The 23,736-nt window shown below is 38.3% G+C and overlaps 1 long non-coding RNA gene across 1 annotated transcript; it reads left to right on the forward strand.

The window, feature by feature from the left end:
- The first annotated feature begins 1,225 nt into the window (after positions 1-1,225).
- Positions 1,226-22,400, forward strand: LOC125914422 (uncharacterized). Its single transcript, XR_007455296.1, has 3 exons — positions 1,226-1,303; positions 13,755-13,918; positions 20,084-22,400. It is a non-coding gene; the product is annotated as an uncharacterized LOC125914422 (long non-coding RNA).
- The last annotated feature ends 1,336 nt before the right edge of the window (positions 22,401-23,736 follow it).

Here is a 23,736-nt window from a genome sequence, read left to right on the forward strand (position 1 = left end):
TTAACCGACTGCGCCACCCAGGCGCCCCGATGTTTATTTATTTTTGAAGTAGAGAGAGACAGCGTGAGCAGGGGAGGGGCAGAGAGAGAGGGAGACACAGAATCCGAGGCAGGCTCCAGGCTCTGAGCCGTCAGCACAGAGTCCAATGTGGGGCTCGAACTCACAAGCTGTGAGATCTTGACCTAAGCCGAAGTCAGATGCTCAACTGACTGAGCCACCCAGGTGCCCCTATATGTACTTATTTATAAAGATATTTCTGATACATTATCTAATGAAAAACAATTTGTTGCTTCATATGTATGGTATGATCTCATTAGTATAAAACAAAAATTAAACACAGCTATACAGACCTGTATGTGTGTGTTAGTTATAATGAGATGAGCATTTTCAAGTGTTGATTCTTTTACGTGGAGGATAGACTATTCTCTCCAGCTATCTCTCCAAACAACAGCAAACAACTCTCCAAACGACTTCTTTCTGAGAAAGAAGTGCTCTGCTGTATTTGTTTCTGCATCCCAACCACTTAGCATATTGCCTGAAACAGAGTAAGTTCTTAGTCAACATTAGTTGAGTAATAGTGTATAAGAATGAAAATACTACCTTATAAGCCAGCTCCCTGTTTTAAAAAGTTAACTTTATGAAAAAAAAAAACAAACAGTTAACTTTATACATATGTAATTTTCGTCTAGCTAGCTCCTCATGTTTCTGTTGCTTGTTGTCATTACCAAACATTTATCCAGAGCCTTCTTACACAGCACTGTACTCACAATAGGAATACAAATGGATACGTCATTTTCCTTTCCTTTTTTTCTTTTTCACACAATCCCATTCATTTTTTATATCTTTTTTATAAGAACTTTTTTTTTAATGTTTATTTATTTGGGGGGAGGGGGGTGGAGGAGCAGAGAGAGGGGGAGACAGAGAATCCCAAGCAGGCTCTGTGCTGTCAGCACAGAGCCCAATGTGGGGCTCAAACCCACAAACCATGAAATCATGACCTGAGCCAAAATCAAGAGTTGGACGCTTAACCAACTGAGCCACCCCGGTGCCCCCATTTTTTTATATCTTAAATTCAGTAAATACACACACAATTTTATGGAACAATAGTTTCTCTTACTATGTACAATATTCATAGTGTGATACACTCATATATTGTAGCCTATCCAGTTCTAGTCTGGTCTATCTCATCCTTTTAACTACCCCATTTTCATTTTTTTTTCCAAGTAGGCTTCATGCCCAACATGGGGCTTGAACTCATGACCCTGAGATGTGAGTCACACGCTCTACCGACTGAGCCACTCAGGTACCCCTCCCGTTTTCTTTTTTAAAATGAAAGTAAGAAAATGAAAATCTTATTAATTCTTAAATCTGGGGGATAAGTGTACTGGGTTTACTATATTATTCTCTCTACTTTTGTGCATACATTTTTTTTATTACTTTTTAAAAATTACTCTAAAAATGCACTTTTAAGACCCACTAATGGGTTGTAACCTATAGTTTGGAAAAGACTGGAATTCTAGGAGTTACTAAAAGTTAAAGAAAGAAGTCACTAGTGTATATGGATGTTGTCACACTTAGTTTTAACAGCTTCTTTACTTATTGGCTTTCCCCTAGCAATCTGTAAATACAGTGAAGACAGGAAACATATCTTCTTTACTCTCCATTTTATCCCCTGGGGCAACACAGTGACTGCCTCATATTAGGTTTATTTTTCTTTTTTAAATTTATTTTTGAGAGAGAGAGAGAGAGAGAGAGAGAGAGAGAGAGAGAGAAAGGGAGAAAATGAGCAGGGAAGGGGTAGAGAGAGGGACAGAGAGGATCCCAAGCAGGTTCCCTGCTGTCAACACAGAGCCCTACACGGGGCTCGAAACCATGAGATCATGACCTGTGCCATAATTAAGAGTCAGATGCCAACCTACTGAGCCACCCAGGTACCCCATTATTAGGTTTATTTTTTTTAATGTTTATTCATTTTCGAGAGAGAGAGAGACTGAGCACTAGTGGGGGAAGGACAGAGAGAGAGAGGGAGACACAGAATCCAAAGCAGGATTCAGGCTCTGAACTGTCAGCACAGAGCCTGATGCGGGGTTTGAATCCACGAACCATGAGATCATGACCTGAGTTGAAGTCGGACGCTTAACTGACTGAGCCACCCAAGTGCCCTATTAGGTTTATTATTAATAATACTTAATAATACTTGAACCAGACCCTGACTGATGGAATAGTAGATTTTACATACAAATCAAAAGTAGGGAGAGGAGAGACTATTGCAACCACTCTCCACATTAGAACATCTGTTAAAGCAGCTTGTCCCCTACTGACATTACAGTCAAAATGGTAATTTTTAAAATTTCACAGTTGCTCTGAACCTAACAAAGCGCTGGTCACAAGATAAGCACATAACTTTTTAGAACTTAATTTGGAATCAATGAGGACAATCTGCAAGGTCAGGTGATAAAGAATACTTAGGAAATTGGCTATTTTAACTCCAGTTCTCACTTAAAAGATAATATTTTGGACCTAACCTTTTCTGAAAACAAGTTAAGACAGACTAGAAACTGCTGTTCCTTCTCCTACAATACAAAATTGACACTAGCAATGATACCCAATGCAGTAAGAATCATTGTATATAACTGATTTTATTGTTTTGCTTTTAAATTTTATCTCTAAACAAAGAGACTGATGTTTATATATTCATGGGCTTTATGATGATAAAAATGATGTTTTATGCTTTCATTATATGCATTTTAAACCTGTGAATTATTCAATTGTGCTATTTATCTCTACCTTCAATACTATAACTACGAGATACTTTTTCTGGCTCTATCCTTCAACCACCTAAATGTGGGGATTATTTTGAAAATAGTGAAAGGCAAGAATTTGACAAGAATAATTACCTCTCTGGATATCTCTTTTAAATAAAGGAAATTTTTGGGGTCCCTGAGTGGCTCAGTCAGTTGAGCATCCCAACTTCAGCTCAGGTCATGATTTCATGGTTTGGGAGTTAGAGTCCCAGGATGGGCTTTGTGCTGACAGCTCAGAACCTGGAGCCTCCTTCAGATTGTGTCTCCGTCTCTCTCTGCCCATCCCCTACTTGCGCTCTCTCTTCCTCTGTGTCTCTCTCTCAAAAATAAAATAAACGTTAAAAATTTTTAAATAAATAAATAAAGATAATTACTTGGATCAAGTAACAAACATTTCACTTTCAGTTAAGACCATGACTCAGTATTAATTTATTACTGGACATTTGTGCATTTGCACTTTCTAGAAAGGGCTATCTTCTTCTTCCCCACAATGAGTTAGATACTTGTACCCAAATTTTATAAACAGTACAATAGTAGTATCTATCTTATTCATACTTCAGGTTTTATTGGTGATCATATTACTATGGACTCAATATCAGCTGGATATTAATAGATAGGCTAGCAGTATATTTACAGATAAGAATGATCACAGAAGAACATTATTCTGCTTTAAACTGTCAACCTATTAATTGGTGCCTATAAATTTTATAGCTGGGTCTTTTTTTTAAGTTTATGTATTTTTTTAATGTTTATTTTTGAGAGAGAGAGAGAGAGAGTATGAGTAGAGGAGGGGCAGAAACAGAGGGGGACATAGGATCTGGAACAGGCTCTGTGCTGACAGCAGAAAGCCTGATGCAGGGTTCAAACTCACAAACCCTGAGATCACGACCTGAGCCGAGGTGGACACCTAACAACTGAGCCACCCAGGTGCCCCTACTTATTATTTTTTTTAAGTTTATTTTAAGAGAGAAAGAACATGAGTGGGGAAGGGGCAGAGAGAGAGAGAGAGAGAGAGAGAGAGAGAAACAGAATCCCAAGCAGGCCCCGCACCAGCAGCACAGAGCCCAACCCCACAAACTATAAGATCATGACCTGAGCCAAAACCAAGAGTTGGACACTCAACCAACTGAGTCACCCAGGCACCCCTTCATTTACTTGTTTTTAAGTATTCTCTACACCCAACATGGGGCTTGAACTCATGACCCTGAAATCAAGAGTCACACACTCTTATGACTGAGCAGACGGGTCCCTGTGCCTGTAAATTTCAAATACCCATATCATCTGCTTTACTTTGCCTATGAGCACACATAAGCATTTTAGAAAATTTTCTCTATTTTTTCCAAACTCAAAATGAAGCATGCAAAGTACTTAACTCCCATACTCTGATTATAGTTTATTTCTCCTAATGCTATACAGTAGTAATTCAGTTTGGCCTCTGAAACCTCTAGGTTAAAAGAGACACTTTACCAGAGTTAAAGGGACACTTTGAGAAACAGGAGGTAGAGGGGTGCCTGGGTGGCTCAGTCAGTTAAGCATCTAACCTTTGATCCCGACTCAGGTCATGAACTCACAGTTTGTAAATTTGAGCCCCAACTTGGGCTTTGCACTGATGGCATGGAGCCTACTTGGGATTAAGTCTCTCCACTCTGCCCCTCCCCTGCTAGTGCTCTCTCTTTTTCAAAATAAATACATAAACTTAAAAAAAAAAAAACCCATGATGTAGATATAACATATCTATTATTGTACGTATTATATATATTTTCATGATGTATATTCTTGAATATATATAAAATTTTTAAATGCCTGTTATACTCTGTATTTACTTAAATCCATTTATAATCATTAATTATGGTTCCTAGTATTTTTTAAAATGTTTATTTATTTATTTTGAGAGAGAGAAAGAGAGCACTTGAGCATGCTCATGGTCTCGAGTGTGGGAGGGGCAGAAAGAGAGGGAGAAAGAGAATCCCAAGCAGGCTCTATGTTTTCAGGGTGGAGCCTGCTGAGGGGCTCAATCCCACGAACTGTGAGATCATGACCTGAGCTGAAGTCAAGAGTCAGATGCTTAACTGGCTGAGCCACTCAGGCCAGTTAAGCACCCAGTCCCTAGTATTTTAAAATCATTTCTTGGAAAAGATATTTGGACTTGAATTCAGAGCATTTGTGCTGGATTCTTGGCTCTCCTACTAATTCACCATTTGACCTGAAGCAAATAATTTATCCTTTTTAGGCTTTAGTTTCTTCATCTATAAAATGCAGAAGGTGATGTCAATGTTCAGAGTTAGTATGAGGATTAAAGAGATAATATGTATGTGAAAGTGTTTTGTGAGCTATTAAGAGCTATAGAAATGTAAGAAGTGGCTATGAAAAGATGTGTATTATTATAAACCAAATCAAACCTAATGACATGTTAGTACTAATGTAGCTTTCTCTATCAAAAACACATTGGTGGGGCATGATTCTTGATCTCGAGGTCACAAATTCTAGTCCCACCAACACATTGGGTTCAGTGTAGAAAAAAAGTCCATATTGATCTGAATGGTCACGTTAACTTGATTCCTTGGCTAGGGTGGTGATGCTGCTGGGGAGATATTTTGAGGCTATACAAATATCATGTTTCTGTTTTAACTTCTCTGCCCATTCTTTGGTGGATCTTGCCTGCAGCAATTACTGTGGTGTTCTTTTTTTTTTTTTTTTTTTAAGTAAATTATTTGTTTTTGAGACCGTGCAAGCAGGGGAGGGACAGAGAGAGAGGGACAGAGGATCTGAAGCAGGCTCTGTGCTGACAGCAAAGAGCCTGACATGAGGCTTGAACTTTCAAACCTTGAGATCATGACCTGAGCTGAAGTCGGATGCTCAACCGACTGAGCCACCCAGGTGCCCCCAAAGTGGTGTTCTGATGGTGATTTTCTATTCCCCATATTCCTTCTATGTTTAAATTTGGAATTCTTCAGAAAAGAAGAGCTGTTGCTTCTTTTTCCTCCAATGCCATTTCTTTTTTTTTTTAATTTTTTTTTTCAACGTTTTTTTTATTTATTTTGGGGACAGAGAGAGACAGAGCATGAACGGGGGAGGGGCAGAGAGAGAGGGAGACACAGAATCGGAAACAGGCTCCAGGCTCCGAGCCATCAGCCCAGAGCCTGACGCGGGGCTCGAACTCACGGACTGCGAGATCGTGACCTGGCTGAAGTCGGACGCTTAACCGACTGCGCCACCCAGGCGCCCCTCCAATGCCATTTCTTAATTCACTTACCGGTATCAGTGGGGACTCATGGATATTTGTTTACCACTGCTAGATAATTTTCCCAAAAGAAATAAAAACATGTTCATACCAAAACCTGAAATTGCTTTATCTGTTTATATGTTTATAGTAGCTTTATTCATAGTCACCAAGAATTGATGGTGTTATAATTCTTTGGGTTAGAATTCAGTACTATCATTATTTCAGTTGTTTCAGCTTGGTTTTTTTCTGGTTGATTTCTATGTGTCTTTGATATACTGTTTTTGTTTGTTTTTAAGCACTCTGGTAGCACAAGATCTCTAGGCTCATCTTGTATTTCCACTACTCCAGCCCTGAAATCAATTAGTTCTCCAGGGAGCCCTGGTTCCTTTAAGAATAGGATTTAAAAGCTAAGACCTAGGGGTGCCTGGGTGGCTCAGTCGGTTAAGTGGCCGACTTCGGCTCACGTCATGATCTCAAGGTTCACATGTTCAGGCTCCATGTCTGGCTCTGTGCTGATAGCTCAGAGCCTGGAGCCTGCCTCGGATTCTGTGTCTTCCTCTCTCTGCCCCTCCCCTGCTCACCCTCTGTCTCTCTCTCTCTCAAAAATAAACATGAAAAAAAAAAAAAAAGCTGAAACCTAGATGATATGCTCATTGCTACTGGGGCCCCACTGCTTGTAGCCCCTCTCAATGGAGTTGGGAAAAAAATCCTATATAATACATACACATATACATCTAAATGTATCTATCATCTGTAAATAAACAAGAGTCCATATTGATACCTCTGACTCCAATTTAGCAACACAGAATTAATTCTAGCTTCCCACTCTTTCCTTATCTGTAACTCCTTTCTCCCAGTGAGAAATATGTTTCTGATTATCTGTAACATATTTACTTATTTGTTGAATACAAATAAAATAGATTATAAATAATATTATTATTAATATTGGAAACCAGGATAGCAATTGTTACCCTTTAGGAGAGAATAGTGACTCATTTGTGATACATATGGTTTGTGTACTTATGGTTACGTATGGTTGCACATGGTTTGTATACTTTTCTGTATGTATGTTTACAGAAAGTTATAAATTCCTGACATTTAAGAATGGCAGGCTGAGAAAAAAAATATTGCCAACGGTCTGACCTTGTCTTCTATTTCATCTTTGGTTTCACAGGAATTAAATTAAGAGGAAACTAAAATTCTCTTATGTTTTAAGAAATTATTTATAGTTGATTTTTGAACAATACAGGTTTGAATTGTGTAGGTCCACTTATATTCAGAGTTTTTACAGAACAGTACGTAAAGATATTATTTCTTCCTTATTATTTTCTTTAAAAAAATTTTTTAATGTTTATTTTTGAGAGAGAGAGAGAGAGAGACAAAGCATGGGGGGGGGGCAGAGACAGGGACACAGAATCCAAAGCAGGTTCCAGGGTCTCTGAGCTGTCAGCACAAGAGCCTAATGCAGGGCTCGAACTCACGCGCTGTGAGATCATGACCTGAGCCAAAGTCAGATGCTTAACTGATTGAGCCACCCAGGTGCGCCTTCCTTATTATTTTCTCAAAAACATTTTCTTTTCTCTAGCTTACTTTATTGTAAGAATACAGTAAATAATACATATAGCATACAAAATACCTGTTAATCAACTTTATGTTATTGGTAAGGCTTTCACTCAACTGTATGCCATTAGTAGTTAAGTTTTCAAGAGTCAGAAGTTATATTCATATTTTTTACTGCTTGGAGAGTTGGGGATCCTAACCCCTGACCCCCTTGTTCAAGTATCAACTGTATAGATCTTCAGCTACACTGAGAAAGTAATTATTAAGTGTAATGATTTTGTGAAGAAAATTGTAAAACTTCCTAAGAAAATAGAAAGAAGACTTGACTTCCATAAATTCAAATATATATATACATACATATGTATATATATTCAAATATATATATATACATACATATATATTTGTATATATATGTACACATTCTTTTTTTTTTTTATTTTTTTTTAACGTTTATTTATTTTTGGGACAGAGAGAGACAGAGCATGAACGGGGGAGGGGCAGAGAGAGAGGGAGACACAGAATCGGAAGCAGGCTCCAGGCTCTGAGCCATCAGCCCAGAGCCCGACGCGGGGCTCAAACTCACGAACCGCGAGATCGTGACCTGAGCCGAAGTCGGACGCTCAACCGACTGAGCCACCCAGGTGCCCCTATGTACATATTCTTAAGCTTGTGGTGAATACAGTAATTTTCATTGACAAAATAAAACATTTGTTGCCTCTTTTGGAAAAAAAAAGACTTGAATAAACCAAGAAACATGTTTCAGCATAACAAAAAAATGAATGGTGTACATTGTTTCCAAATTAATTTATAGTTTTAATTAAATCCCAATTAAAATCAAAGTAGAATTTATTTAGAAATAAAGCAATTCTTGGAGCGCCTGGGTGGCTCAGTCAGTAAGCATCTGACTTCAGCTCAGGTCATGATCTCGCGGTTCGTGGGTTTGAGCCCCGCATCGGGCTCTGTGCTGACAGCTCAGAGCCTGGAGCCTGCTTCAGATTCTGTGTCTCCCTCTCTATCTGCTCCTCCCTGACTCACACTCTGTCTCTCTCAAAAATAAACATTAAAAAAATTTTTTTTAAGAAATAAATAAAGCAATTCTAAAAGTTGTCTACAAAAAGAAACAGAACAGTCAAAAATATTTTTCAAAGAAGGAAGATATGGTACCATCAGAATTGAAAGGTGAATTAGGTTACAGTTAAATAGTTATTGGTGCAAAATTTTTCAGATCACTAAAACAGAATGGAGAACTAGAAAGAGACCCTAATATATATTAGAATTTAAGTAACCAAAAGCACAGTGAGGAAAATGGTCACAAGGCATGGATAAACAATTCACATATACGTACACATATACAACAACACAAAGAGCTCTTACAATAACAATGTATTGTTATTGTAAATGGTAACTAAAACTATGAAATATTTTTAATCTATCAGATTGGCAACTATTTTGAAAAGTTTAATGCCATGCATTGGCAACAGTGAAAGGAACCAGACACTCTCATACACTGCTGCAAAATGTGTAAAGTGGTGGAAATCTTCCAACGTTTTGATTCAGAAATCACTTCTAAGAATTTATCCTTCAGAAACACTGGCACATGTAAAATAACAAAATAAAAAAAGGACAGAGTTATTTAATAAAACATTGCTTGTAATAGCAAAATATTGGAAACTATAAACACCATTAGGAGAAAGGTTAGATTAAGATCCATTCTCACAACAGAATAAAATGCAGCCTTAAATTAGAAACACTCTTGTGTACTCACATGAGGTGGTTTAGTAGAAGAAGATGTTGAAGAAGCAAGTATGGGATGACTGATGGATCTTAAGTCCCTGAAGGTGCAGAATAGAATGTGATCTAGACCAAAGATGCAGGATTTGGCTGAAGAAAGAAGTGGGGCACCCTTTACATTGTAAAGAAAGAAGAAAGAACCAAATGCAGAGCAAATAATAGAGCTTATTTTTCTCTCTTCACAAACCTCTTGGGCTTCACTGTAATCAATCCAGGGGTCTTCCTTTCCCTTCCCTTTCTGAAATTCCCAGTTCTCTAAATCTTCCAGGCTTCCAAAGCTTTTTATTGACATGTCCAGTCTCATACTATCCAAGAAGATACAACTAGGAATCATAATTTATATGTATTTACTGAGTTTCATGTGTGTGCAGAATATAGCATCAGGCTGTGATGGATACTAAGAACCATGATAATAGTGAAGTTGGACACATAAATACACACTAATTTACAAATGGTGAAATCAAGGCAGGTTTCTTTTTTTTTTTTTTTCTTTGAGAAGAGAGACATAGAGAGTGTGCATGTGGGGGAGGGGCAGGGAGAGGGAGGGAGAGAGAGAATCCCAAGCAGGCTCCACACTGTCCACGAAGAGCCCAATGCAGAGCTCAAACTCACAAACCATGAGATCATGACCTGAGCTGAAATTGGACGCTTAACCGACTGAGCCACCAAGGCGTCCCTCAAGGCAAGTTTTGGTAATTATTATAGCAGATGTACAAAGTGCTTTGGGGATATAAAAGAGAGGAAATATAATATGATGGGAGCAAGGATTAAAATGGGCTTCACTGTGGTGCCTGGGTGGCCTGGTCAGTTAAGCGTCCGACTCTTAATTTCAGCTCAGGTCATGATCTCAGATTGAGCCCCATGTTGGGCTCGCTGGCAGCATGCAGCCTGCTTGGGATCCTCTTTCTCTCCTCTCTCTGCCCCTCCCCACATCCCCCCCACACCCACATGCATCCACGTTCTTTCTCTCAAAATAAACTTTAAAAAGTGGGGGGGGGGGAGTGGGGGAAGGAGGGCTTCACAAAGAAGGTAATATTTAAATGAGACCTTAAAGGAAAGACACTAAAGATACTATTTTCTGAGGGGTACAGATGGAAGCAAAGGGATTCCATAAGGAATGTGTGAACTAAGTTACAGAAAAGAGGGAGAAAGCAAATTAAAGATAAATCCATTTAACTCATTTTCCTTCTGTAACAATTGTATTCTTCCAACTCACATGAGTTAATTATTCATCCAACTTGAGTTTTGGAGAGAGGATGTTTCAATCTCAATCTCATGTCTCAGTGACCTCTGGGTGACTGCAGCTTCTCTGGTACAAAGAAGGAGGGAATGTAAATGAAATTCTAGTTCCTTGGAGTAATGGGGGGGGGGGGGGAGGATGCATACCTTTGGAGAACCCTGAGCACAAGATTTAGTGAATCTCTCTGGAGACAGAAATTCATTTGTTGTAGTTTCTCATTAGTTCCCATTTGTCCTTCCTCTTATTCTACTAAAAATAGAATTAAAAAAAAAAAAATTAGCAACCTAAATTGAAAGTGGACATGGTCGATACCAGTTGTAAAACATAACCAGGGCAAATTTTAAACAGCATTTGAAAATTATTGTGTATCTTCTCCTACTTCTAATTTCAAGCCATGTCAGCAGGAAGAAGATAAAAACTAGCTGATGGTCCTGAGTTAATATTATAGGTATGTTTAAAGTACCCATAGTTCACTGTTCCATTGGCTATCTGTAATCATGGTTTACATCAACACTATTACTAGAGAAAACCAATCACCAGGAAGTGAGGGTGGGACAAAATGGTTCTCTGACTCATAAACTCATTAATATGATTTTTAGGTTTTTTACATTATAAATCGTATCTTTTGCCCAAATTAAAGAGTATTTGGAACCCATGCATTTGCTTGAACCAAAGACAAACTACTGAAGTGAAGGGAATTAGGTTTTGACTGGTATGTTAGAATATTTTGCAGTTACGTATTTTGAGCCATTTACAAGCCATCTGGCAAATGGAATTGGAAAAGCTGGCTTTTAGAAAGGTCCCTTCCCATCTCTAAACCTTAAGCTGAAACTGTTTTCAAGTTGATGTTAAATAATTTATAATTTCAATTCATATTTAGTTCTGTAGACTTTTTTTTAAAGTTTATTTATTTATTTTGAGAGAAGGAGCATGTGAGCAAGAGTGAGAGAAGGGCAGAGAGAGAACCCCAAGCAGGCTCCGCACTGTCAGCACAGAGGCCAATGCAGGGCTTGAACCCATGAACTGTGAGATCATGACTCGAGCCTAAATGAGTAGGAAGTTTAACTGACCGAGCCACACAGGCATCCCTAGTTCTATAGACTTTCTACTCTACTTCTCCTTTACTCTAATTAAGACGTGCTCTCATAAGAGAATCTGACATAGACAAAAGCAATGTCTACCTTTTGTATACATCCCTAACTGGAAATATTTCCCCATGTTTTCAGCTTACTTGACTCTTTGGGAGTGAGGCAGAAAGCAGTGGGAGGTGAACTGTTGTGGTTCTTTTTTTTTTTTTTTTAAAGAAACAGTTTGTTTGTTTTTTTTAACGTTTATTCATTTTTGAGACAGAGAGAGACAGAGCATGAACGGTGGAGGGTCAGAGAGAGAGGGAGACAGAATCTGAAACAGGCTCCGGGCGAACTGTTGTGGTTCTAATGTTCCTGCCTCCATCCCAAAGTCCTCCAAAGAAAGTCAGAATAGCTAACCTGCAACCACCTCCAAGAGGAAAAAGCTTAGAAGCATCTGTTCAGAATTCAAAATAGCTCACTCAAAAGTGAGAGCTGGCTGAACCACCATCATATTCACCAGCCATGTTAGGAAGGCTGGGTATTTTGGAGAAGGGTCATATGATTCCACAGTTCCTGAAAACTCTCCATCATGGCCAAATATGCAGCAAAAAGGATCCATCAATTAGTTACTGCTGTCAATTCATTAGAATAGCATATTGTTTTTCTGAAAACAGTACGATAGTGTTGAAAAAAATTCCTGGGGTGCCTGGGTGGCTCATTCGGTTAGGAGTCTGACTCTTGATTTCAGCTCAGGTCATGATCTCACGGTTGTGAGATTGAACCCTGTGTGGAGTTCTGCACTGGGCATGGAGCCTGCTTGAAATTCTTGCTCTCCCTCTCCCTCTGCCTCTCCCCTGCTCATGCTCTGTTTCTGTCTCTCAAAAATAAATAAATATTTTTTAAAAATAACACAAGAATGAAAATGAGTATGAATGCCATTTATGAAATATTTTTAACAAAAAATTAAACTTGAAGCATAACTGGATCAAAAACAGGAAATTCAGGGGACAGAGAGACATGTTAAAGGACAGATGAGACGCAAACAGGAAAATGCAGTCAGGAGACTTTATAAACTGCAAAGAAAAAGCCAAAATGAAGTAAGAAAACATTAAGCAACTGCAAATATACCATTTATGAGGCAATTGGAGAAATTGAACCCTGCCTGGATATTTGATAGTTTTTTTTTTTTTTTTAACATGAGAATGATATTACGGTTATATTTTTAAAATAGCCCTTATCTTTCAGAAATACATACTGAAATATTTATAGATGAAATACCTCAGATTTGCTTTGAAATAATTCAGTGGGTCATAGTGGGGGGAAGGGTGGGGAGATGGGTCGTAGCACAGGTGAAAGAAATTTGTCCGGAAGTTGGTAACTTTTGAAGGTGGGTAATAATTATATGGGGGTTCAATGTGCTATTCTATTTTGCTGATGTCTGAAAGGTATTGCCATAATGAAATGGCATATAATTCCACTGGTGGGTTCCTATTCTAGGGCAAATATAATTAATCAACTTTTACCAAACCACTTCAAAATCCTCTTAAGAGCTCAGTGCAGCAATACACCGAAAAGTATTAAGCAAGCAGATATCGAACACACCCCCGGTTTTTACAGATGCCTCATTCCTTACAGCTCAGGCGATGAACTGTCTCAACCAACTTGTTCTACTATAAGCTCATGTGCTCTTTGACACATATTTGAAGGCTGGCAAAACTTGATTTAAACCTTTAATAGTACACACAAAGAATCATTATCTTAATGGTTCATCTTATCCCTACCAAGGTAGCTGAACAAACAAGATGGGCAGGAATAATATTATAGCACAGCGGTTAAGTGCTCTTTTCTTAGAACTCATTGGGGGCACCTGGCTGGCTCAGTCAGTAGAGCATAAGACTCTTGACCTTGCGGTTATAAGTTTGAGCCCTGCGTTGGGTATAGAGATTGCTTAAAAATAAAATCTTAACAAAAAGAAAAACAAAAAAGAACCCACTGGCATTTGGCAACAGATAATAGAAAAATCAGCTTCCTAAAGTTTATTCAAAAGAAGTATTTTTTTCTTGCAGAACAAAAAGTTCAGAGAAAGACAAGTTGCTGGCATTGGCTCAACACATCAAGAATGTCAGGGTCTAGGTTTCTTGGACTTTTCCTCGTTGATAAAACATAGCTGCTACATCTCCAGTCCTCTCATCTGTGATCCAGGGAGGAAGGCCAGGTACAGGATGGGCAGGTAAATAAAGCTTTGAAAGATAGACATATTTCTATTTCCAACAAAATTGGGTTCTGTTGATAAGAGCAGAGAACGGATATTGTGTGGGAGACTAGCAGTGTATGCTACAGAATCCATTTAACCTGAGGTCTCCAAAATTTTATATTTTCTATGTTCTGGCTCATAATTGACCTCAATATATCTTAAATATATTTTTAAATGTTTATTTATGTATTTTGAGAGAGAGGGTGAGCCAGCAAGCAAGCGGGGGAGGGGCAGAGAGAGGGAGAGAGAATCCCAAGCAGGCTCTGTGCCACCAGCAAAGAGCCCACCATGGGGCTCAATCTCTCGAATGGTGAGATCATGACCTCAGTTGAAATCAACCTGAGTTGAAATCGTTAGATGCCTAACGAGCCACGCAGGCCCCCCAATCCATCGTTAAGTAAAGCACAAACCTACATAGACAGATAGATGTATGTATGCATGTATGTCACAAATATGCATCAGGAATTTGTGACCAAATTTATTTATTAGGATCCTATCTATATATTTTGATGTTTTGGGGTTTCAAAAGTGTCATCTCTGGGTTTTGAATCAAATTGATTAAGACAGGTGGAGTCACATTATCTACTTTGTTAGTGGTAAACTACATCAAAGAACAGTTTGGATTGGAAGATAAACTGGAATGCCTTTCTTCTTTCAAGGTACACTTTAGGACAGGTTTACGGGAAAAATTAAATGCACAGAGCACACTTACCCAATTTGTGAATCATACGCAAAACAGAAAGCCACATGGTGTGGAGAACCTCCATGCCTGCCTTTTAGCAGATGTTCCTGGGGAATGCCAATACAACCCAGGATTCCTTGGAAAGTGGGGTAAGCAAAATGACCAAAGCTCTGTGACCCTTAATATTTTATAAGCTCTGTTCTATTTTATGGGCTCAGGCAGGAATGTGGAAAGAGACAGACATGTTGCCCCTGTGTGAAAGATAACTTTTAGGTTAACAATTTTCATGAATGTCCCGAGAGTTGTCATTTTATGAGAATATTTAGTAAAGATTAGGAACCTGTGATAAAAGTATGAATGGGAAACACAAGCATATTATTTCTTACTGAAATATAATCCACAATAAATCCAAAATAAATAATCATCCAGAAAGACCTTGGTCTAAATAAACATGCTTCTCATTGAAGTACAATATGTTCTTAGCAGAATGTTTGCTTTTTCTCGGTTGGTTGCCAACAAAGCATCTACACACAGAGATTGTCAATGTTACACAAAAAATGTGTAAATATACATAGAAGATACTCTGAAAGGGAAGATTGCAGTTTAATGGGTGGAAGAAACTAGATCAGAGGTGAAGGTGACTGTGGTAAGATGTAGATAAGCAAGTGACAGAAGATGATCAAGATAGAAGATGTAAAGAATTGGTCCCTGTGATGGTTAATTTTACGTGTCAACTTGAATGGGTCACGGGATGAACATTATTTCTGGGTGTATCTATGAAGGTGTTTTTTTTTTGGATGAGATTAGCAACTGACTAAAGCAGATTGCTCAGCCCAATTTGTGTGGACATCACCCAAGCCATTGGGGGCCTGAAAAGAAGGTGGGGGAAGCCAGAATTTACTCTTTCAGATTGGGCTAAACATAGGTCTTCTGCCCTCAGACTGGAACTTACACCACCGCTTTCCCAGTTCCCCAGCCTTTGGATTTGGGCTCGCACCAGTGGTTCTCAGAACTTTGGGTTCAGATTGTAACTACACCACTGGCTTTCTTGGGTCTCCAGCTTGCAGGCGGCTGTTGTTAGAACTTCTCAGCCTCCATAACTGTGTGAGCCAATTCAGTAAAATAAATCCCTTTTTATGTGTATCTCCTATTGGTTCTGTTTCTTTGGAAAATCCTAATAAGGTTCCCCCAAAAGTTTATTGGTTTCCTTTAACCTGCAAGCACATGAATAGTCCAATTCCTCACATGATGTACATCATTGCCAGCAAGAAGAAACAAAAACAATCATCAAATGCTTTAATTATGAAGTTATTGGGGGAACACAATAAAGACAAATGCCAGGCCCCTGGCTCACATCTTAAACTGCAGAGTAGAACCCAGATTCAGATTATGCAGAACTATAGATCAGTCTGACAATGGAAACAAAATATCCTCATTGAAATTGCAAAATCTCCTCCCTGATTTAAAGCTCTTGGGTACCGCCGGGTGGGGGTGGGGGTGCGGAAGGTAGCTGCTGAATGACCATTAAACTGCCCATGGATCAAGACACAAAGAAATCTGAAGCTCGTCTTAGAAATCCTTGTCAGTTGCCTTCCTATATTTTATTTTTACTTTGGTTTCTAGAATGAAAACATTTCCTTTTTGTGGAAAGGCTGTTTTGTTGTTGTTTTGGGTTTTGTTTTGTTTTGTTTTTTCCCCAGATGACTGAAATTAACCTAAGAGGTTCCCCAGAGTGAAAGGCTCAGGGACAGCCCTCTCCCTCAAATGCCCAGCTTTGTCACTATGAAGACTGTTTGTAGTGAACAGCCAGTTGACAAGAGGCAATTATTATGAGACTATGGCAGTGATTTGGAACACGAGCTTACAGGGATGTCTTTGTTCTTGAAAACATACAGCTTGTTGAAATTGTATTTCAGTCATCAAGATACTGGAGGTCTTCTCACGTCCTCTCCCAGGGACAGGCCTACCTAGTGTGGTCTTCACTGGAGTCCTCTTGAGGTAGATGTAGGTAAAAAGCTAATTGATGTTTAATTTTCTTGAGCCTCATTTTATGCAGGTGGAAATGTCTTACAGTGACTTTAATATGATTGTCATGTTTTAAAATGTAGCAATGTTCTTGGAGAGAAAAATTGCCATTCAAAGCCGGCAGGTAGTGTTTAGTCTCTTTAATTTGGCACAATATGAATACTGTGTCTCCCATTGTTATGGCAACACAGGATAAAAAATTAAGATATTAATATTAAAAATAATAATTATCCAAGGATCTTAATTAAGTGCTGGTGATGCTGTGGAAATTGGAAAGTGTTTTTTAAATGCCGACTGACATTTATTGTTATTTTTAAGTTAATTTATTTATTTTGTGAGAGAGAAAGCAAGAGTGAGCATGGGGATCAGGCAGAGAGATAGGGAGAGAGAGAATCCCAACCAGGTTCCAGCTGTCACGACCCAGAACTCAGTCCCACGAAATGTGAGATCGTGACCTGAGCCGAAATCAAGCTCTTAACCAACCAAGCCACCCAGGCGCCCCAGAAAAAATTAGAACTTTTATACATTTTATATGTTGTTGATGGGAATGTCAAATGTTACAGCCACTTTGGAAAATAGTCTAGCGGTTTCTCAAAATGTTAAACATAATTACGATACAATCCAATAGTTCCATTCCTAGGTGTATACACAAGAAAGTTGAAAACATGTTCACAGAAACTTGGACATGAATGTTCATAGCAGTATTACTCCCAACAGCCCAAAACAGAAATAACCAAAATGTTTGTCAACTGATGAACTATAAAGAAAATGTATATTCATATCATGGGATATTATTCAGCAATAAAAATAAATGAAGTGCTGACACATGCTACAACTTGGATGAACCTTGAAAATATGATGCCAAGTCAAAGAAGTCAGTCCCAAAGGACCAGACATTATTATTCCATTTATACAAAACGTCCAGAATAGGCAAATTTAGAGAGACAAAAAGCAGATTGGTGGTTACCAAGGTTAGAGGTGGACAAGGGGAGATTGGAGGCTTGATAGGTAAGGAGATGGGATTTTTTTTTTTGGGGGGGGGGGGGAGTGGGTAATGAAATGCAGTGATGGATGCACAGCCCTGTAAATAAACTAAAAGTCACTGAATTGCAAACTTTCAATGGGTAAATTGTATGATATGTGAATTACATCTCCATAAAGCTGTTTATTAAAAGAACAGCCAGGGGTGCCTGGGTGGCTCAGCTGGTTGAGAGTTCGACTCCTGATTTTAGCTCAGGTCATGATCCCAAGGTCGTGGTATCAAGTCCTGCATCAGGCTCTGGGATTGAGCCCCGTGTCAGGCTCCACGCAGAGCATAAAGCCTGCTTAATATTCTTGCCATGCATGCATGCTCTTTCTTGAAAGAAAGAAAGAAAGAAAGAAAGAGAAAAGAAAACCCAAATGTAACAATTCAAGCATATTCAAAGACTTAAAAATAAAGTTTCAGAAAAAATAAGGCTTAGCATCTAATGGAAAAGGTTACCGTAAAATTACTTAGAATCATCTATTCTGGTATATTATCTTGAATTACAAAGTATGTTCCACCACTGACATAAATGTAATTTTTATACACCCAGTCAACTAATTTAGTTATCAACTGCAACAAGTTATCCCCAGAAAGAAATACTACTTAGAGGTCCACATTCTATGGGTTTTTATTGTCATTCATCCATAGATCCCCAGTGCCAATTCTCAAATGGCATTTCCCCACATTCTTCAGGAATGTGACTTCTAACATTTAATAAAAAATAACCATATTCAAACACAATTTCCAAATACTGCAAACATCTTGTTGTCATTCTGTACTTCAAGAGACAGGTCAATACTGACCTTGGTACACTTTCAACTTAACTGAAATGAAAGGTATTGTCTTTTGCTTTTCTGTTGCTAAAAGAGGCAGCCAGAGGTAGCAAAGTGGGTAAAACTTGGAAGGTAGAGGCATTAAGAGGATGACAGCATAGGTTGCCTCTGAATAGATGATCTGTTTGGCCCAGGAAGTGAAGAAATGAGAACTGGCCAGAAACCTACAAATGCAGACCTTTTGAACAACTCAGAGCAGAGGGTTTTACTGGTTTCCATACCTGTCACCCAAACTCCCCTGCTTGCACTCTCTTTCAAAATAAACAAACATTTCAAAAAATGCATAAATACTAATATGAACCATATGAAAGTGATGTTTTTATGGGTCAAGACAATTAAGTATTGGCAATTTCCTATGTTTCAACCTAAGTCACCCATCACGCAGGTTAAGAAACAGAACATTACCCAGTTAAAACTATCACACTCCCCTCCTTCCTTCCATTTGAGGTGATTGCTCCCTTGAACTTCTCGATCATTCTCGTGCATTTTTTTGTGTGCACATTTCTAAAACTTCACCACTTGTCAGCATCCTTAAAGGTTTATATGCCTCTTATATGGTGACATCAAGCTATATGTATTCTGCTACTTGCATTCTTTGCTCATTTTCATTGATGTATTTTACTATACACATGAACAATTTAACAACTTTTTCTGTTGGACATTTAGTTAGCGATTTTACTATTACAAAGAACACTATCACTTTCCTGAATATATCCCCCTTGGGTGAATCAGCAGCACATTTTAAATTTTGCATTCTCTGATTCTAGGAATGTTAGGCATTTCCCCCTACATTATACTGAACTTTCCTCTTATGTGAATTGGCTACATTCTTTACTTTTCTATTGGACTGTCTCCCTTACTAATTTCAAGGAGGATTTTATAGATATTAATCCTTTATTGGTCATATGCTTTGCAAGTATATTTTCCCAGTCAGTGGACTGCCAAAACACTTTTACAACAGCTTTATAATATATCTCAGTGGTTGGCAAACTACAGCCTGTGAGCCAAATCCAGCCCTCTGCCCATTTTTCGTAAAGTTTTGTTGGAACACAACCATTCCCATTCATTCACCTATTGCCTATAGCTGTATAGTTGAGACAGAGACCATATGGCCCTCAAAGCCTAGAATGTTAACTATCTGGCCCTTTACAGATAAAGTTCAGTAACTCCTGGTCTATTTCTTCAAGTAATTTACTTAATTGTTCCTCTAATTTTATACATACAGGGCTTCCTTTTCAATTAAAAAATTAATATGATGAACATCTTTATGACTAAATGTCAACTTTTTTTCCTTGGGGCTTTCAAATGGAATCCTGGATCAAAGTCAGAAAGAAAATGTAAGGCTTCTGAGATAACTTCACGACTTGCTTAAAGTTTTTCAATTTCCTTCCCATGACTATTAGACACACTCTTCTATTTTCCCAGCAATGAGCACTATTACAAAATTATTTGATCAAAAATGAAATCTGGCTGAAAATTACATGAGTACCAAGATAATTTCCTCTTATTTAATATTTTATATTTGGTATCTCATAAGGTTAAGTTCTCCCATTCTTTCCATTTTTCCCCCCTAGAAAAATGATGTATCTCCTACAGCCTCTTCATTCTTCAAAATGAACATGAGAATCAATACACCAATCAAGAACAAAGGTTCTTGGACAGACTTGCATCTAAATTCCAACTCTACTATTAAAAACCATGGTACTTTAACCTAAATGTAAGACAGGAAGCCATCAAAATCCTCGAGGAGAAAGCAGGCAAAAACCTCTTTGATCTTGGCCGCAGCAACTTCTTACTCAACACGTCTCCAGAGGCAAGAGAAACAAAAGCAAAAATGAACTATTGGGACCTTACCAAAATAGAGCTTCTGCACAGCAAAGGAAACAATCAGCAAAACTAAAAGGCAACCGATGGAATGGTAGAGATATTTGCAAATGACCTATCAGATAAAGGGTTAATATCCAAAATCTACAGAGAACTTATCAAACTCAACACACAAAAAACAAATAATCCAGTCAAGAAATGGGCAGAAATGGACATCAATAGACACTTCTCCAAAGAACACATCCAGATGGCCAACCAACACATGAAAAAATGCTCCACATCACTCATCATCAGGGAAATACAAATCAAAACCACAATGAGATATCACCTCATACCTGTCAGAATGGCTAACATTAACAACTCAGGCAACAACAGATGCTGGTAAAGATGTGGAGAAAGACTATCTCTTTTGCACTGCTGGTGGGAATGCAAATAGGTGCAGCCACTGTGGCAAACAGTATAGAGGTTCCTCAAAAAACTAAAAACAGAACTACCCTACGACCCAGCAATTGCACTACTAGGTATTTATCCAAGGGATACAGGTATGTTGTTTTGAAGGGACACATGCACCCCAATGATAGCAGCACTATCAACAATAGCCAAAGTATGGAAAGACACCAAATGTCCATTGATGGATGAATGGATAAAGAAGATGTGGTATATATATACAATGGAGTATTACTCAGCAATCAAAAAGAATGAAATCTTGCCATTTGCAACTACGTGGATGGAACTAGAGGGTATTCTGCTAAGCGAAATTAGAGAAAGACAAATATCATATGACCTTACTTATATGAGGACTTTAAGACCTATAACACATGAACACAAGGGAAGGGAAGCAAAAAGAATATAAAAACAGGGAGGGAGACAAAACATAAGAGACACTTAAATATGGAGAATAGAGGGTTACTGGAGGGGTTGTGGGAGGGGGATGGCCTAATGGGTAAGGGGCATTGCCTAATGGGTAAGGGGCATTAAGGAATCTACTCCTGAAATCACTGTTGCACTATTTGCTAAATTGAATGTAAATTAAAAAACAAACAACAAAAAACAAACAAAAAAACCCATGCGACTTTAAAATTGTTTAAAAACTAAGACCTAACACGTTTCTTTCTGAAAACAGCAAACACTGTCTGCTACATAGAATTGATCTGAAGGTTAAAAGAAGTAACATGTAAAGGGCTTAGCATAGAGCCTCACAGATTAAGCACTCTGGTATTTGACAAATAATAGTACTGTCCACTAAAAAAATTCCTTTGTGACAACTGCATTAGATCTATAAAACAGTAAGAAAAATCTGGCACAGAATTAGCATTAAGTATGTATCAGTTGATACACTATCAATAAAGAGGTTATTTAAAATTCACCACGATAGGGGCACCTGGCTGGCTCAGTCAATAAAGCATGCGACTCTTTATCTCAGGGTTAATTTGAGCCCTATGTTGGGTGTAGGGATTACTTAAAAATAAAATCTTAAAAAAGTCATCAGGACAATTGCATTAAACTTATAAATTAGGGAATTCGCATCTTTACACTGGCTTTCCTACCCTGAAATATGGCACTAGTTTTGGTTTTGACTCAGGAATTTTCTAAAAAACTAGAATGGAATGTTGTCCCCGTTCCCAAGCCCTTAAAGGGGAAAACGTTCTAGAAAACATGGAAAAATTTTAAAGACAAAGTGGTCGTAGTACCTCATGGGTTCTACTTGTCTTACACATCACACTATAATTTCTGTAGTTCATCAAATATAAAACATCTATTTTTAGTTGCACTTGTTATTTTACAAGGAAAAAAAAAAAACTTGATTTACGTTTGATACCAAACCTGAATTTACACCATGTAAGAAACATTTCAATTTCAGAAATAGTAAAACACACCTAATGATACACAAAATACTTTGGTATAATCTTAACAAAATGCTCTAAGTATGGTCAATCCTCATTATTCACGGGTTCTGTATTGGGGAAGTCACTTGCTAAAATTTATTTGTAACTCCAAAATTAATACTTATGGTGCTTTCCTGGTCATGCATGAACATGCATAGAGCAGCAAAACATTTTGTCACCTGAAATGAGTGTTCCCAGGTGAGGGTGAACAAAGCAATACTCTGCCTGGTTTCAATTCTTACTGTAAACAAATGTCCTTTTCATGGTCTGTGTAGTGCCACATTTTTTCTATTCTGTAATTTTGTTTAAAATCCCCTAAGTTAGTACTCTTGTCTCCTAAGCACAAGGCTGTGATTTGGGGCCCCTAGCTGGCTCAGTCGGTATAGCATGTAACTACATCTCGGGGTTGTGAGTTGAAGCCCCACATCAGACATAGAGTTTTGCCTTTTGGAGGACACGTGTTAGAAGAGTTTTCTTCAGGCATGAGTTACGATGCTGTTGGTCATGAATTCAATGTAAGGGAAACAATATATATTAAATACAGAGTCTTTAAATAGATACACACATAAACCAAGGTTATGTACTAATCCTTTCATGAAAATGTGTCACAAAGAAACCTAGCCCTGCATTTTCCCTAGAAGCAATGATCAGTATTCACTATTTTAGTTCTTCACAACTTTATTATAACAGAACTACTGTAATAAGAATCAACTGCATCTAGAAACTTTGGTGTCATTTTTCTAAAATGAATCACTAACATACTAACTTTATCCATGATATATGAAATAAAACTTTAAACCTTTACTGAAAAACGTGTTCAGAAAAATAGCACACTACCATGTTCCTAGACAGAAACTAGTAAATATTCCCATGAGAATTTTCACATTACATAACAAGGACCAGTATCAGGCATCCTTTTTTTTTTCCCTTATAAAGTTTTTATTTTGAGAGACACACAGAAAGAGAAAGAGAGAGCATGAGCAAACGGGAGGGGCAGAGAAAGAGAGAGAATCCCAAGCAGGCTCCATGCTGTCAGTGAGGAGCCAGACGTGGGGCTCAATAACACGAACCAGGAGAACCAGAGTCAAAGTCAAAAGTTGGACGCCCAACTGAGCCACCCAGGCACCCCCAGACATTCTTTTCTGTTGCTATTTTAATTGGAGTATCTCTGGAAAATGTCTGCTATTGACTTAAGAATTTCTTCATCATGTTAAAGAATTATCTTTTAGTTTGTTTTCAGGAACAACTGTTAAGTATCATTCTGATATCTGTTATAGAGAATTATGTGGATTTTGTTTGCTGTCTATATTGATACATTTCTCTTTTTTAAGGGTGGGGGGGGGGGGGAAGATGGGTAGAGGGAGAGAGAGAATCCCAAGCAGGGATGAGGGGCTCAGTCCCATGACCCTGGGACCATGATCTGAGCCGAAGTCATGAGCCAGACGCTCTATGGACTGAGCCACCCAGGCACCCCTGTTATCAATACATTTCAAAACACTGAGCTATCCTGCATAACC

This window comes from Panthera uncia, assembly GCF_023721935.1.
Source record: "Panthera uncia isolate 11264 chromosome D3 unlocalized genomic scaffold, Puncia_PCG_1.0 HiC_scaffold_8, whole genome shotgun sequence".
NCBI lineage: Eukaryota > Metazoa > Chordata > Mammalia > Carnivora > Felidae > Panthera > Panthera uncia.